The 16063-nt window shown below is 38.0% G+C and overlaps 1 long non-coding RNA gene across 2 annotated transcripts in view; it reads left to right on the top strand.

The window, feature by feature from the left end:
• Zfp950l14 (zinc finger protein 950 like 14) overlaps positions 1-1101 on the top strand; it is a 29187-nt gene extending 28086 nt beyond the window's left edge. For both annotated transcript variants that reach the window (XR_015644559.1, XR_015644558.1), the window contains exons 2-3: positions 575-701; positions 893-1101. This is a non-coding gene — a long non-coding RNA (zinc finger protein 950 like 14). The remainder of the gene's footprint in view (positions 1-574; positions 702-892) is intronic.
• Positions 1102-16063: the final 14962 nt, after the last annotated feature.

Below are 16063 nucleotides of genomic sequence, written 5' to 3'. Positions count from 1 at the left end.
TGTTTAAACATTCATTCCCTTTTAGTAAGATCTCATTACTGTTACAGTTAAAACTGGGACACCTCAAGATTATGGAAGAAGAATACAGAAGTGCAGTGAATGTAATTCTTTGTAGGAACTCTAGTAAAAACCTCTGAGTCCTTTCTATCTTTCTTGTTTGTTTGTTTGATTGATTTTTCATAGGGGAGACAGGGTCTTAATATGTACCTCTGGCTGTCCTGGATAGACCTCAGATATACCTGCCTCTGCCTCCTGAGTGCTTGAATTAAAGACATGAGCCTATATGCTCACTTGATATTTTTTTGCAGTTAATAATTGTTCATACAATTTCTCTGTGTGCTCAATACTGCGCCCCCCCTCCATTAATTAGCATTTCTCTTGCAAGGCTATATCCTACCCAAAGAGCAAAGATATGACAGAGGTGAACCTTATTACTCAGTTTTCTTCTAAGATGATTTCGTAATTACATTAGAACATCTGGGTCAAGAAATAAGTGGGTTAAGCACAAGAAGCATACATTTACAGTGATATCGGTATCATGGTTACTGTTGTACAAATGTGTGGGATGTTTCAGGATGCATTGACCTATGATGATGTACATGTGAACTTCACTCGAGAAGAATGGGCTTTGCTGGATCCTTCACAGAAGAGTCTTTACAAAGATGTGATGCAGGAGACCTATAGGAACCTCACTGCTATAGGTAAGACAGTGAATTTTCTTTCAGTTTTTAAAATAAGGAAACAAATGTTCCTTTGTTACTGTTGCTTTTCTGTAACTTCAATTGAGAATAAAGAAGAATGAGGTGAAAAGGTCAGGTTCACTGAAGATAGTAACTTAAATGTTGCCTAATTTCCAATAATATATCATACATTTTCTGGTACTGTATTTTAGGTTACAATTGGGAAGACCATACTATTGAAGAACATTGTCAAAGTTTCAGAAGACATGGAAGGTAATTTTCATGTGCAAGTTGGTATGAATATGCCTCTGAAGGCACATTAGTATGTCCTGGAACTTTTAAACAAACGCAACAGTGTAAAAAAAAAAGCCCTTCTTTAAGTGTATTGATTATTAAATTCTCACAAATCCATGTACCTCAATGTCAGGTGTCTGACTGGTTTTTTGCAAGGCATTCCTCTAAGAAAGAAGACAAAGACACAATGCCTTAACAGATCTTACCATTTGAATCATAGCCACATTACAGCTACTCTGTATACCTGCCAATCTGTTTAGTCTCATAACACACACACACACACACACACACACACACACACACAGAGTAGGTGATAATTTTATTTTTCAAATAGGCAAATATATCATAGTAAAGCTGATTGCTCATATACTAACATTGTTAAGTTTAAATGAGAGGGACAGTTTATGAGAGTCAAGAATGTTGTTGAAGAGAAACCTTGATTCTTATACCATATGTCTATGATGAACAAAAAGTCAAACTGTGTGAATACAATGTGGAAATCTTTCGTTTGATATTTTTACAGGTATATCCTGTGTCACAATGGATACAAGCCATGTGAGCACAAGGATAGTGAAAGGAGCAATGCCCCCCACCCCCAGAAAAATTAAGATATATGTAGTAGTCCACATTGAGCAGACTCTCTCGTTGTGATACAAGTTTATAATTAGTTGTTTTCCCAACTCCATTGGGAATATATCCAGAAAGTCACATAGCAGAAAATCCCTAAGGATTCTAGGATTGTGGAAATCGCTTTCTGTTTGTCCTGATTCACTTGGTCGATGTGGTATGCAAATGTAGTGTATTTCACAATAAAGGAAAGCATATGAATGTACTCAATGTGGTAAAGCTCTGAGCTCTTCCATTTCTCTTCAAATATATGAGAAATCTCATAGAGCGAAAGGATGGTACAAATGTGACCCATGTAATAACACTTTTACCAACCCATAGTAAATGGGAAACCATGAGTGTAAACAAAGTGATACAACCTTAAGATGTGATTCTTCTTTACAATTAGACCAAATTATAAAATTGATTTCCACAGGTAAAAAGATTCTTTAGTTTAGTGAATGTGGTAAAGCTTTCCCATGGGCCAACTATCTATCTTTGCAGGCATGAAAGATGTCATACTGGAGAGAAGCCCTCTGAAAATACTCAGTGTGGTAAAGCCTTTGCACAACATAGTCATCTCCAAAGACATAAGAGCACACATACTGGAGAGAAACTCTATGAATGTAAGCCATGTGATAAAGCCTTTACATACGATTCTCAGCTTCAAACTCTTGAAAGGATTCATACTGGAGAAAAACCCTACAAATGTAATCAATGTGGTAAAGCTTTTGAACGTCGTTGTAATCTTGGAAAGCATAAACTAATACATACTGGAAGAAAATCCTACAAATGCAATCAGTGTGGTAAAGCCTTTGCACGACACAGTCATCTCAAAACGCATGGAATAACACATACTGGAGAGAAACCTTACGAATGTGATCAATGTGGTAAAGCCTTTGCATATCATAGTTATCTCCAAGTACATAAAAGAATACATACTGGAGAGAAGCCCTATGAATGTAATCAATGTGGTAAAGCCTTTGTAGGTCAGAATGATCTTAAAAGGCATGAAAGAATTCATACTGGAGAGAAACCCTACAAATGTAATGAATGTGATAAAGGCTTTGGACATCACCAAAATTTTCGAATGCATAAAATGATGCATGCTGGAGAAAAACCCTACAAATGCAATCAATGTGGTAAAGCCTTTTCACAAAACAGTCATCTCCAAACACATAAAAGCACACATACTGGAGAGAAACCTTACAAGTGTGATCAATGTGGTAAAGCCTTTACATCTCATAGTTATCTCCAAGTACATAAAAGAATACATACTGGAGAGAAGCTCTGTGAATGTGAGCAATGTGGTAAAGCCTTTACATCTCATAGTTATCTCCAAGTACATAAAAGAATACATACTGGAGAGAATCTCTATGAATGTAATCAATGTGGTAAAACCTTTGCATCTCATAGTTATCTCCAAGTACATAAAAGAATACATACTGGAGAGAAGCTCTATGAATGTAATCAATGTGGTAAAGCCTTTGCATCTCATAGTTATCTCCAAGTTCATAAAAGAATACATACTGGAGAGAAGCTCTATGAATGTGATCAATGTGGTAAAGCCTTTGCATCTCATAGTCATCTCCAAGTACATAAAAGAATACATACTGGAGAGAAGCCCTATGTATGTGATCAATGTGGTAAAGACTTTGTAGTTCAGAGTGATCTTAAAAGACATAAAAGAACACATACTGGTGAGAAACCTTACAAATGTAATGAATGTGGTAAGGCCTTTGTAGGTCAGAATGATCTTAAAAAACATAAAAGAAAACATACTGGAGAGAAACCTTACAAATGTAATGAATGTGGTAAAGCCTTTGTATGGAATGGTAGTCTCCGAACACATAAAGTAATACATAGTGGAGAGAAACCTTACAAATGTAATGAATGTGGTAAAGCCTTTGCATGTAACAGTAGTCTCCGAACACATAAAGCAATACATACTGGAGTGAAACCTTTCAAATGTAAGCACTGTGGTAAAGCCTTTGTAGGTCAGAATTACCTTAAAAAGCATGAAAGAATTCATACTGGAGAGAAACTTTACAAATGTAATGAATGTGGTAAAGCCTTTGTATTTGATTCTAGTCTCCGAAAACATAAAGCAGTACATACTGGAGTGAAACCTTAAGAATGTAAGCAATGTGGTAAAGCCTTTGTAGGTCAGAATGACCTTAAAAGGCATGAAAGAATTCATACTGGAGAGAAACCTTACGAATGTAATGAATGTGGTAAAGCCTTTGTATGTAATGCTAGTCTCCGAAAACATAAAGCAACACATACTAGAGTGAAACCTTATGATTGTAAGCAATTTAGTAAGTTCTTTGCCTCTCATGATCAACTTTGACAACATGAAAGAATTCATACTGGAGAGCAACCTTACAAATGTAGTCAATGTGGTAAAGCCTTTTCACAATCAAGCCACCTCCAACTACATAAAAGAACACATACATACTAAAGAGTAACCCTATGAATGTAACCAATGTAGTAAAGCCTTTACTGTGATCTTCAAAGGTATGGTGGTTTAAATATACTTGGCCCATGGCAAGTGGCAGTGTTAGGAGGTATGGCCTTTTTGGAGTAGATGTGGCCTTTGAGGAAGTATGTCACTGTGGGGGTGGGGTGGGCTTTGAGTCCCCATGCTTAAACTCTACCCAGGGCAGAAGAGTCTTCTGGCTGCCTTCTGATCAAGATGTAGAACTCTCCTCCAGCACCATGTCTGCTTGGACACTGACATTCCTTCCACCTTGATAATAGACTGAACCTCTGAATCTGTATACCTCCCCTCCCCCCATTAAATGTCCTTTCTAAGAGTTGCCTTGGTCATGGTATCTTTTCACAGCATTAAAACCCAAATTAACACAAACAGCATAAAAGATACCACATTAGAGAGAAACTATGAATGTACTAAACATGGTGAAGCCTTTGCACATTTCAATAGTTCTCACTATAACAAAAGTATTCATACTTCCATTCACTGAAACCCTGTGAATGCAGAAAATAACATTCTTGAGAAAAGCCTTATGAATGGGCTCAGTGTGGTAAAGTCTTTGTGAAATCTGCATAAATACCTAACAATTCAAAAACATGGTCAAAGTAAATGCCAGGAGTCTATTGGAAACAAGCTGAGTTAGAAGGGTAGGGGTTATGAATAGTGTGGTTGGGTGTGCAGTTAGTGCTAGAAAGTTAGGGGTTAGGGTTAAACCGTTGCGGGGCAGTGTGGGTTAAGGTTGGGGACAAGACGGGTAGGGTTAGGTTGGCGTTTAGTTTTAGGGGGTTAGGAAAATGTGAAATTGGGGAAGGAAATGGGAGGAGGTTGGCTGTGGTACAGGGAGGGATAAAAATGATATATAGTATTCATAAAATCCTGAAATACAAAAACAATCAAGTTGAAAAGCTTCAATGTAAATAGTTTGAGGGGTAAGGAGAGTTGTTACTACATACATTAATGAAATTCAGAAAAATCATTAGCTCTTATCTTAGAAATCATTTATTCCAATAAAGTGGAAAACTCTAAAATAAAGCACATAGATTTCTGGATGTATATAACCTACCAAAAGTAAATCGTGAAGAACTAAAAAAAAAATAAAATTGAAAAAAAAATTGAGCAGCTTTGTAGAAAGCAGTACAAGTGAAGTAGTTGTGGTCAAATATTTACCAAATAAAATTACCAGACCTTCAATGAAATACTAACACAAATCCTTCTCAAACTATGCTATTAAATAGCAAAGGAAGGTTACATTACCAAACTCTTTATGAAGTTACTATTAGACTAATACTGAAACCAGATAAACACAGAACAATCTCTACCATTTATGGTGCAATTTATATGCAAAATTTCTTTAAAAATACCTTCAAACTATTCAAAAATAAATCAAAAGATTACCATGGTCAAACTGGTTTATTCGAGAGATGTAGTGCTGGCTCAATATGTCAATATATTTTATAAATTTCTCTAATCTTTTGTTTTTTGATAGAATAGAAATCATTTCAATCCTGTCAAACATCCCATAGAAACTCAGAATATACGAAACACATCTCACCATAATAATATGTATGTCAAGCAGTAGCCTTATCAACCAGTAAAAATGTACTGGGAAAGGAATCTGGGAAATAATCCCATTCAAAACAACGTAAAAATCTCTTGAATTAAACCTGACCAATGATGTGAAAGACCTCTATAATGAAAACTTTATAGATACTGAATAAAATTAAAGAGGACACTAGAAGATGGAAAGACCTTGCATGCTCATGGGATGGCCATACTTCCAAAATCAATCTACAGATTCAATGCAATCCCAAGAAAAATTAAGGGGGAATATTGTCAAAATACATTACATAATGCATGAAAACCCTATAATCCCATTATTCTGTATAATAAGTATTAAGACATTTTTGAAAGCTTTAGATCCAAGCTGGTTTTAGGAACAAAGACAGTCACACACATGCATATGACAAAACTGCAAAATACCAGTCAGACATATGATGTTCTGCCAGTAAACCCAGCTTTGGTGAGCTGGTGCCTGGGATTCATTGTCAAGACAGCTTAGCCTAAATTATTGATCTCAAGTGAGAGACCCATCTTCAAAAATGAGGTCAACAATTGTTCAAGAAATGCATGCAAACACTATATGAAAACACTATATACAAATGGAACATAATTCAGAGTAAAAGCTGTGGCACATACCAGAACATAGATGCCCCAAGGGATTTACACAAAAAGAAATAACCCAGTTGCCAAGAGAGAAATACTATATGATGTTATTTGTACAAGGAGCCTAGAGACAGCAAATTGGAAGCACTAGAAAGCAGCATGGTGGTTGCCAAGGGCTGTGAGAGGGAGAAGTGAAGAGCTGGTATTTATTGAATATAGAATTTCAGTATGAAATGATAAAAGAATTGTGATGCATGGGAATCATAATCCCACAATACAGTGAATGTCCTTCATGCCAATCAAGTATCAACTTAATCAACTTAGATAAAAATGATAGCTTTCATATTATGTATATTTTACAAGAATAATAAAAGTCCTCCATCGCCATAAAGTGATAAGGAGGTTGGGCCCTGTATAGCTGCAACTCGGTAACAGCAATGTTAATCTACTTTGGTGAGTTTCATAATTGTTTCACTGCATTTAGATACCTGTACCTTGAAAATAAAGTAATGTTAAAATGTCTACCAAGGTCTTTTCTGAGGTATCTTGAAATCTCAAAGGAAACTCCTTTGAGTGACTTGGTGTAATGGCGGCAGCTGTTGGTTGTGAGGTGCTGAGAAGAAAGCAGAATCATGGAGAAGCCTGAGTGCTCTGCACAGCACTAACTCCCAGGCAGTACTTAGTTTGATTTCCTTTATAAAACTTTACAGAATGAAATTGTATGCCTATCTGGTTGATTAACCACATGTACTTTCACAAGAAGTCAGCATTAGATGCGTCCTTTGTCCTCAAATGTCTTTTTTTTTAAGGTATGTCACTGAGGCTAGGGTACATGTTACATGAACACGCCCCACCCCCTGCTGCTGTGGTGGCGGCCTGCAACATGCAAGGATTTTTTTTCTTTACTAAATGTTTGTGTCATATTTTTGCTGTCGAGAGATGTTTAAATTCATGCTGGCATAAGAATATATGCTCAATGCCTCTTTAGATATTTAGAGTAAAGTTTTGTGTAACAAATATCACTTTATTACTCCTAGGATGGCAAGCCTCCTCGAGACAGAATAAGCAGTAAACAACACAACACTTAGCATTCAAGATTGAGGGAAACAGATTCCAGCTCTGAGTCCCAGACCAATGGAGTGCTAGACAGCATCTTAGAACCTTCAACTGTAACACTGACTAAATAGCACATACCATTCGGGATTACTGTAAAACTAGGGGTGAAGTGTGTAAGACTGTGCAGACCCTGTCACCTAATGGACACCAAATAAACATTAGTTATTATTTCTGTCAATGATATTTGTGTTATTAGAGAGCCTATGCAGGATAGGGGACAACAGTAAGTGCACACTTACTGTTTAAAAAGCATGATCCCCCCCCCCTCCACCACACACACAGAATTAGGAATGATGAGAGATTGAGACTAAGACAACTCTAGCAGTTAACATTTTGGGTTATTTCAATGACTACATTTTCACTTGGTCTTGCTACCTCTGAACATTGCTAATATCCGACCCACCTTTTTATCTGTTTTTAAAAACAAAAATACATAAAATGGACTATTAAGGCAAGCTGACAACTGCTTTTTCTTTTCTTTTTATTTTTAAATTATTTTTAAAGATTTATTCATTTTATTATATATAAGTACACTGTAGCTGTCTTCAGATAAACCGGAAGACAGCATCGGATCTCTTTACAGATGGTTGTGAGCCACCATGTGGTTGCTGGGAATTGAACTCAGGATCTCTGGAAGAGTAGTCAGGTGCTCTTAACCACTGAGCCATCTCTCCAGCCCGCTTTTTCTTTTTTTTTAATATTTATTTTTAGTATGTGTGGGAGTGTGAGGCACCCTCAGAGACTAGAAGCGTCTGGTCCCCTGGAGCTGGAGTTAGAAGCAGCTGTGAACCTTCCAATGTGGATGCTGGGAACCAGGCCTTGGTCCTCTTCAATGGTAGTCTGTGCTCTTAACCACTGAGCCATCTCTCCAGCCCCAAAAATGCTTCTCTTGAAGAAAGGAACACATGTTTTAAAATTGTATCACATTACCTAGTAAGACTATCACAAACAACAGATGCTGTAAAAAGAAAAATACAGGTTGTGATTTAGAAATTAAGAGTGAGAAGACATGCACAGTGCAACCGGTGTCCCTCTCACTGACCTCAGCCTCTGTCAGATTTGCATCAGATGTAGTAATGGAGACTCAGGTGGGAGGTTCTCCAACATTGGACACAATATTTATTTCCCACCAAGTTTGCAGAGTAAATACATGTTATCCCAAACTATTGTATAGTTTTCAAACTTCCAACTTTCCCTAAATGATTTTTACTATTTGTTCTAAAAAACAAAAAAGCTCAACAACAACAAGAGAAAACCCCAGCATGCTGCTTCCTGATATTTTCTGTATTTCATTTCCCCTAGAAAGAGTGGGGCCGAAAGCTTCTGAACCATGTTGTGCTGTACTTAAGGACAGTAATGCATTAACACACTTTTCTCCCATGTAATTTATTTTAATCAGTTTATTCCAGCAAATCTTCAGAGGGCAGAGGGGAAATTCCATTCACCCCTATCATATTCTGCCCTGCCCTGCTGCAAATCAGCTCAGTGGCTTACCAATGGCAAAGTTTTAATGCAGGTTTTTTTTTTTCTTTAAGATCAGGGGTACAGTGTTTCTAAACAGAAAGAACTGCACTAAGTCCATTAGTAGACACCAAATAGCTTTGAGACTAGGTCTTTCTGGAAACACCTTCAATAATGTCAGTTTAGGGTCCTAACAGAAGCCACTTGAGAAATTATTTTAAAGCAAAACAAGGAAATCCACTTAAGAAAGGGTTAATAAGTCAGTATAAGGACCATACGTTGGAACTGGTGAAAGTCAGTGCACACCGACTTTAAACATCAATTAAGATAGTGGTAATTGTTCAAATTCTGAAGGTTATGATAGGATCAATGAAAAAACATCTTTCTTAGTCAATCATAAGGGAGAAGCTTATGATTTGACTCATTTCCCAGTCAATGGAAGCTTGTGGTTTGAACTTGTTTTCTAGTTGATATAGTCACAGCCTTCAATAGGTCAGAACCAAAAGCCATGTACTTTAGAATGCTTGTAAGAGGCTCATCATTGAAAGTAGGAATTATAAAATTATAAAATTTTGATACCGTGTAGCTAAATCAATAAATATATTTATTAATATTTTTGAATTAAATATTGCAAAATAAAATAACTTTAAAATATTTACTGACTTGTGTGGGTGTATGTACCTACTTGCACACATGTGAGTGCCACAGTGCACATGTAGAGACAAGAGGACAACGTTCAGAAGTTAGTTCTCTGCTTCCTCCATATCTATTCTGGGGCTAAAACTCAGATCATCATCCCACGTAGACATCTCACTGGCTCTAAATAAATTCTTTAAATCTCTATTTACATCCCTTAAAGTTTCCATACTCAAGTTGACAAGAAAACAAAACAAAAGATACTACTATCTTAGTTTATTTTCTGGCCACAGCCTGGTCAATTTTTTTTAAAGAAAATAGATTTGTTGGGCTCTTGACTGTGGAGACTGGGAGTTTAAAGAACACAGCAACAGTGTCTGATTAGGGCCTTCTTGCTACATCATAACATGATGAGGGCATCACTAGTGAGAAAGGGCAGATGTGATAATGAGGTTTCTCTACTTGTCCTTATACAGCCACTGTGCCATCATGGGGATTCTATTCGTGGTCGTATCTAAACTCAAGTTAATGAAGACACTGAGCAAAAGTTCTGCTTCTTAGCACAGAGGAACAAATCTTTTATTGCTTTGAAAAGAAGAAGTATTGCTTCATCAAACCACAAATAGGCTTGCCCATGACAAACTGAGAAGTGGATCCCACCTTTCTCCCTGTGTCTTCCTTTGAAATGTGCTATTGTCCCTGTGAGTAATGGGCACTTGCTGTGCATAGAAGTGGGGAGATCATTCCGGTTCATAGTCTTTAATGTACTTCCTCTAGGTGGCCTCCCAACAGATATGTTCAGAGTGAAGTTAAAAAGCAGAGAGCAATGAAAGTTATTATTCTGTTTTCTGCCTTCTTTTTCTCTCTGGACAACTCTTGTCATAGATCAATCTACTGAAGAGACAAGACGGGAATGGTCTTGGTGATCACTGTTTGACTCCATGCCATCTCCCTCACACTGACCCTGTCTAAACATACATGGGCCAGACTCGTCTGTATTAATGACTCTCCCCTTAGATTCTGATTATCACCTCAACAATTTCCATAAGGTGTAGTTACAGTCAGCATACAGTCAGTTCTCTGTATGCTTGGGATTTTTATTCCAGGTCACCTCATAAATATTACATCTAGGAATGGCCAGGTCTCCTATGTAAAATTGTGTAGTAATAGCTTAAGACCCAGATACCCCCTCCTTACACCATAAATCAATTTAGATATTTTACAATATTCAATACAATGTTGCTTCTAAGAAAACATCTTGAATTATTAGGAAATTGTAACAAGCAGATAGATCTCTGTGTGTTTGGTACAGAAACAACATCTTTTAAATAGTCTCTTCTTCCTTCTCCTCTCTACTTTCATTTGTCCTCATTGATATCCTTCTACATCTACTTTTCCTTTCCATTTCTTTATTCCTCATGAGGACAGTGATGTATTAAGATAGGAACTCACGTGTAGCTCAGGGTGGTCTTGAATTGAAAATCCTCTTACCTCTAACACTTGAAGGTTGAGTTATAGGTGTGTATGTAGTGCCTAAGTTTTTTGAGCAGAAATCCATGGATGTGGAACCCTGAGCTACAAATTAACTGTCTAATCTTTGGGAAATTCCTAAGATGATGACAATATTGAGGAGTATACTCAGAGAATACAGCCATGCCTCCACTTCTGTTAGCTCCTGGAAGCACATTACGGTAGGGATATAGAATAAGCCTAGGCACTGGTTCTTTTTTTTTTTTTCCGGAGCTGGGGACCGAACCCAGGGCCTTGCGTTTGCTAGGCAAGCGCTCTACCACTGAGCTAAATCCCCAACCCCTAGGCATTGGTTCTAAAGCAGTCTATTTCACTTGAGAAAATAAGAAGCACCAAAATGACCAAGAGGGACTAGATCTTAAAACATCATAAATGCCCTCTCAAGTCAGACAAGGACTCCAGGAGATGCTCTAACAGATTCAATGATTCCTGGCCAGAGAGGAAAAGGTGTAAGAGTGGGTTCCAAGGTCCTTCCTTCTGGCTTCTCACAGTGTTTATTTTCTTTAAACACTAGCATTTATTTAAACGAAGACACATATTCGACAGGGTAGAGATGAGTATCTTAAGATTCACATGGCAGTCTTCCTAAACCATCCTCCATGTCCACCTCCTTGCCATTTAACAGAGCATCAGAACATGGGATCTGCTGCTGACACTTTTAAGCAGTTCCAGAGAGATCCCTGTTATGTGACTATTAGTTTTCAAAATGTTTAATTCCAAGCTGTTCAGAATTTGAAAGGTTCATAGGAAGAATACACAAGTGCCTATGGCTCTGTTAGTGATGGGCAGGGAAAGAAAAGTCCTAGGGGTTTCCCTTAAAGCTTTCCCTCCTGTGTTCCTTTACATCATGTGAAGCATGAACTGGGATTGGTCTCTGAAGACTCGTGCCGCTTCTCTTTGGTAATGTTGTCTGATGAACAGGTAATGAATTCTGGTCTTTGATGTGCATGCAGAGATCATTCCCTAGTAATTGAATATATTTTCTTAGAATCAATATTTTATTGAGTACTGTAAAACATCTAAGCTGATTTACAGTATAAGGAAGATGTGTCTGGGTTCTATGCTATTTCTATACAATTTTACATGCATCGAGCATAGTTTAACTCAACAGTGTTGTTGTGGCTGCTCAGTATTGCTTCTTGACAATCTAACTTACAGGAAGCATATTATACTTTTTTTTCATGAAATTTGCACTGGCAAACATTAAATCAAAAAGTGTCATTTCTCAGGGCTGGAGAGATGGCTTGGTGGTTCAGAGCACTGACTGCTCTTTTGGAGGTTCTGAGTTGAAATCCCAGCAACTACATGGTGGCTCACAAACATCTGTAGTGAGATCTTATGCCCTGTTCTGGTGTGGCTGAAGATAGCTATTGTGTACTTGGATACATGAAATAAATCTTTTTTTATAAAAACTGTCATTTCTCTGGAGTATGCTCAGCAATTAATTTTGTATAACCAAAGTAGGAGAGCAGCTTTCAGATGCCCACATTTACAATTATTGGAGTCTGCTTTTGAAAACTGTTGTGAAGTGTGATGCAGATTTCTTCCATCTAGTCCTCTTGACCTACTATAAATTTGTTCATTATCAGAAAATTAAATTTAACTACTTAACTAAATTATGGATATAGTGATACTGGGAAATTGTATTAAGAATAAAAATACAAAACCTTTGCCATAAAAGGAAGAAGAATTTTTGTCTCCCCTCCTTAAGAAGGTAGGTGAAATTTATTTGAGATGAGAAAGGGCTCTATGGCCCATTTGAAGAAGAGGCTGTGTTAACTAGATGCTTTAATTAGCACCTAAACTACAGATCAGTATATTCCCTTTTGTATAGGAGGACAGTCATGTAAAATACATGTAGTTGAGCAATTTTGCACATCCTGTCCCCCAGCTAGAGTCCTGATCACACTGGGAATAGGCTACTGAAGTCTGCTTCAAAGATTCACTCACCCAGAAACAATTTTTCTTTTAAAACTAAAAATCATGAAAACTTTTTTAAATTTAATTTTTACTTTAAATCTTTTATTTTTAAATGTATTTATATAGATAATGTAACTAATTGTTTATGAAAACTATTATAAATTTTTCTAATAAAATAAGCATCACACATGAACATTTATTTAAAGGAAATTCACTGTACACAGTATAGCACCTTTCTCAACTTTTATCAACTCGTTATATGAGATTGGTTCAGTAGAAGCCACCAGGGGGCACCTTCTAGTTGTGTCCTACTTAAGGTGTCCTGGACACAAGGTGACACTAGAAAATTGATGTCTCTAGGAATGCTGCACCCTATTAGACTAGTTCAACAGGAAAAAACATGAACTTCAACAAAGGAAATGACAGTGCGGATGAGTAGTTGTTCAGTGCTGTGGAAGAAAAATAGAAATAGAGATCCTGGTGGAAACAAGAGACTGTGATTCTCATGACCACTACCTACTAACAGTCCCTTCTCCACATCCACAATCTGTAACTCCCCTATACCTATTTGCAGAGTGACACCATGAGATGTCACTGATACACCTGCTGCTGGTGTATGTCTTATGTGTGAAAATCTCCTTCAGTCATGAGGAAGAGTTTTCCTTAAAATATCATCCTCAGAAGCAACAGAAATTACCAAGTCCCACAACTCCTGTAGTTAATAACATGCCTGTTCTCCACTGGCAGCCACCATGGCCCTTCCTCTTTCGTGCTTGCTCCTGTGTGATATCAGAAGAATCAAACGCCTCTCTTTTCTCTGTCTTTTCTCTTTTCTCTTTTCTCTGAAGATGCGATTAAAGGTTGTGGTTGAAAGAATAAGAGAAAAAGAATAGGCTAGAAAAGCATCTACCACAAGTCCAGCACAGCAGTATGGGGGCTTTAATTTCTCTAGAATCTTGATTAAATGTCAACTCTGCATTATAAAGGGTAGGGAAAAAGGAAGAGACATGTGGGCATTTGAGAAAACTATTTACATAAGAAAGTATTTCTAGTCTTGAAGTCATGCTTCCCAGAAACATTCATTCTGTATATTCTCCTCACCGTGCCTCCCTCCACCTCCCCTACCTAGACAGTGGCTAATGATCACATAGACATTTTAAAGCTGTGCGGTTTCTTCCTACCTGTGACAGTCCGAATGAAAATGGCCTTCATAGGCTTTTAAGGAATGGGACTATTAGGAGGTGTGGCCTTTTTGGAGGAAGTTTGTCACTGTTGGGTGGGCTTTGAGATTTTAGATGCTCAAGCCAGGACTAGTTGCTCCCTTTCTCTTCTTGATGTCTGCTAATCCAGATGTAGAAATCTCAGCTACCTCTCCAACACCATGACTGCCTGCATGCCGTGTGCTTCCCACCATGATGAAAATGGACTAAACCTGTGAACTGTAAGCCAGCCCTAACAAATTGTTTTCTTTTATAAGAGTTCCTATGGCCATGGTGTCTCTTCACAACAGAAGAAACCCCTAATAAGACACTACTCATTTGATTTGGGGGACCTTCTTAGTTAGGTTTTCCTGGGATCCCAACTGAGGGCTTAGGAAAATTCTCAGGGCAGGTGGGCCTCTTACCTGTTCCTTATTTTATTTTTTGAGACAGAGTATCACTATGTACCTCAGGCTGGCCTCAAGCTTGCAGTCCTCCTGCCTCATCCTCTTGATTGCTGTTATTGTAGGTATGCAGCATCGAACCAGAATAGACTCACAGACTCCACTCTGGAAACTTCAGTGTTTCTGAACAATCAGGAAATGGGTTCAGGTAGGTTAGATAGACCAGTCCTTGTTTGTATTGATTTACAATATTTAATGTCTCAGCTCAATGTCTCAGCTCAAAGATGTTTAGTGGTAGGAAACTTTGAGAAATAGCCAGTGCGGGCACTCTGACAGCCATCAGAACTGACAGCTTGATAGAGTTAGTGGTAGCTAGCTGACTCCAGTCCCACCATTAGCCAGACCTCACATTGGAGCTGTGCAGGAACCAACAACCCCAGAATTCCTGGTAACTTCCAAGATGTCCTTGTGCTCGTAGCCTCATTAAGTATTTAATATCTATTAAGATACCCTTGGGCCATCAAGAAGAGTAAGTATACTCTGTTCATTCTGAATCCTAAGGCAAGCACTTACATAATACACTTAATTAACATTAAAAATTACTAACACTTACTGAACTCTGTGTGCCAGGACTCATGTTCCATGCTTTATAGGGATTATCTCATTGTAGAAATATTCCCATATAAAACAACTTTAACCAAAAATATTGGTACTTAAACTTTAGTTGGCTGAAAATTGTACATATGTGGAAAACACTTTTACTAAGAAGGCTTTGGTTAAATGATGGCTTCCATAGTCTCCTTTTGGACTGTGTGTTTGCATTAATCCTGTCAAGTCCATTCAGTGTGTATTTATGTACTGTTCTCTGTCCTTCAGTAGTAGTAGTAGTAGTCCCTTAACCATGGCAAATGCATGCCAAGACTCCAGTGGAATATCATCAAGCCTTACACATGCTGTTTTTCTGTACAAGAATGTTGTTGATAAACTTTAGCCTATAAATTAAACACAATAACAGGTTAACAGCCATGTTTAACTGTATGCTACAGTAAAAGTAACACAAACTGGCTGTTTTGCCCTTAAAATATTATGTGCACTGTTCTTCCTGTGATGATGTGCGATGGCAATGCCACTCCATAGTAAGATAAAGGTGGACAGAAAACACAAGCACTGTGGGAGCAATGGGCTTCTGTGGAACGGTTATCTGAAGTGACAGTAGATTTGGGAGAGACAGTGATGGAGCAGCACATGGGTTGGTGACATACACAGACCGTATACAGACAAAGTAATGGTTTACATCTTAGGTGTGAAACCGAGGAAGACAGCACAAAACTGTGCTGAGGGCTTTTCTGTTCCTAAGCTAGTCATGGCACAGAACTTCAGGGGACACCTGCACTGCTCATGTTGCCTTCCACCTCCACCTTGGTCCCTCCTCTCTGAGCTTCTGCAGCCCTCACTTCCTGTGCATTGGGTGCCAACTAACTCTTCTACTCATGTCTCATGTTGATAACCCCCTCTTCTCTGGACCACAAGCAGCTGGAACTGAGGCTCTTCTGTCGGCTC

The sequence above is a fragment of the Rattus norvegicus genome, chromosome 1, assembly GCF_021556685.1.
Source record: "Rattus norvegicus strain SHRSP/BbbUtx chromosome 1, alternate assembly SHRSP_T2T, whole genome shotgun sequence".
In the NCBI taxonomy this organism is placed as follows: Eukaryota; Metazoa; Chordata; class Mammalia; order Rodentia; family Muridae; genus Rattus; species Rattus norvegicus.
This window is presented reverse-complemented; position numbering and strand designations above follow the sequence as displayed.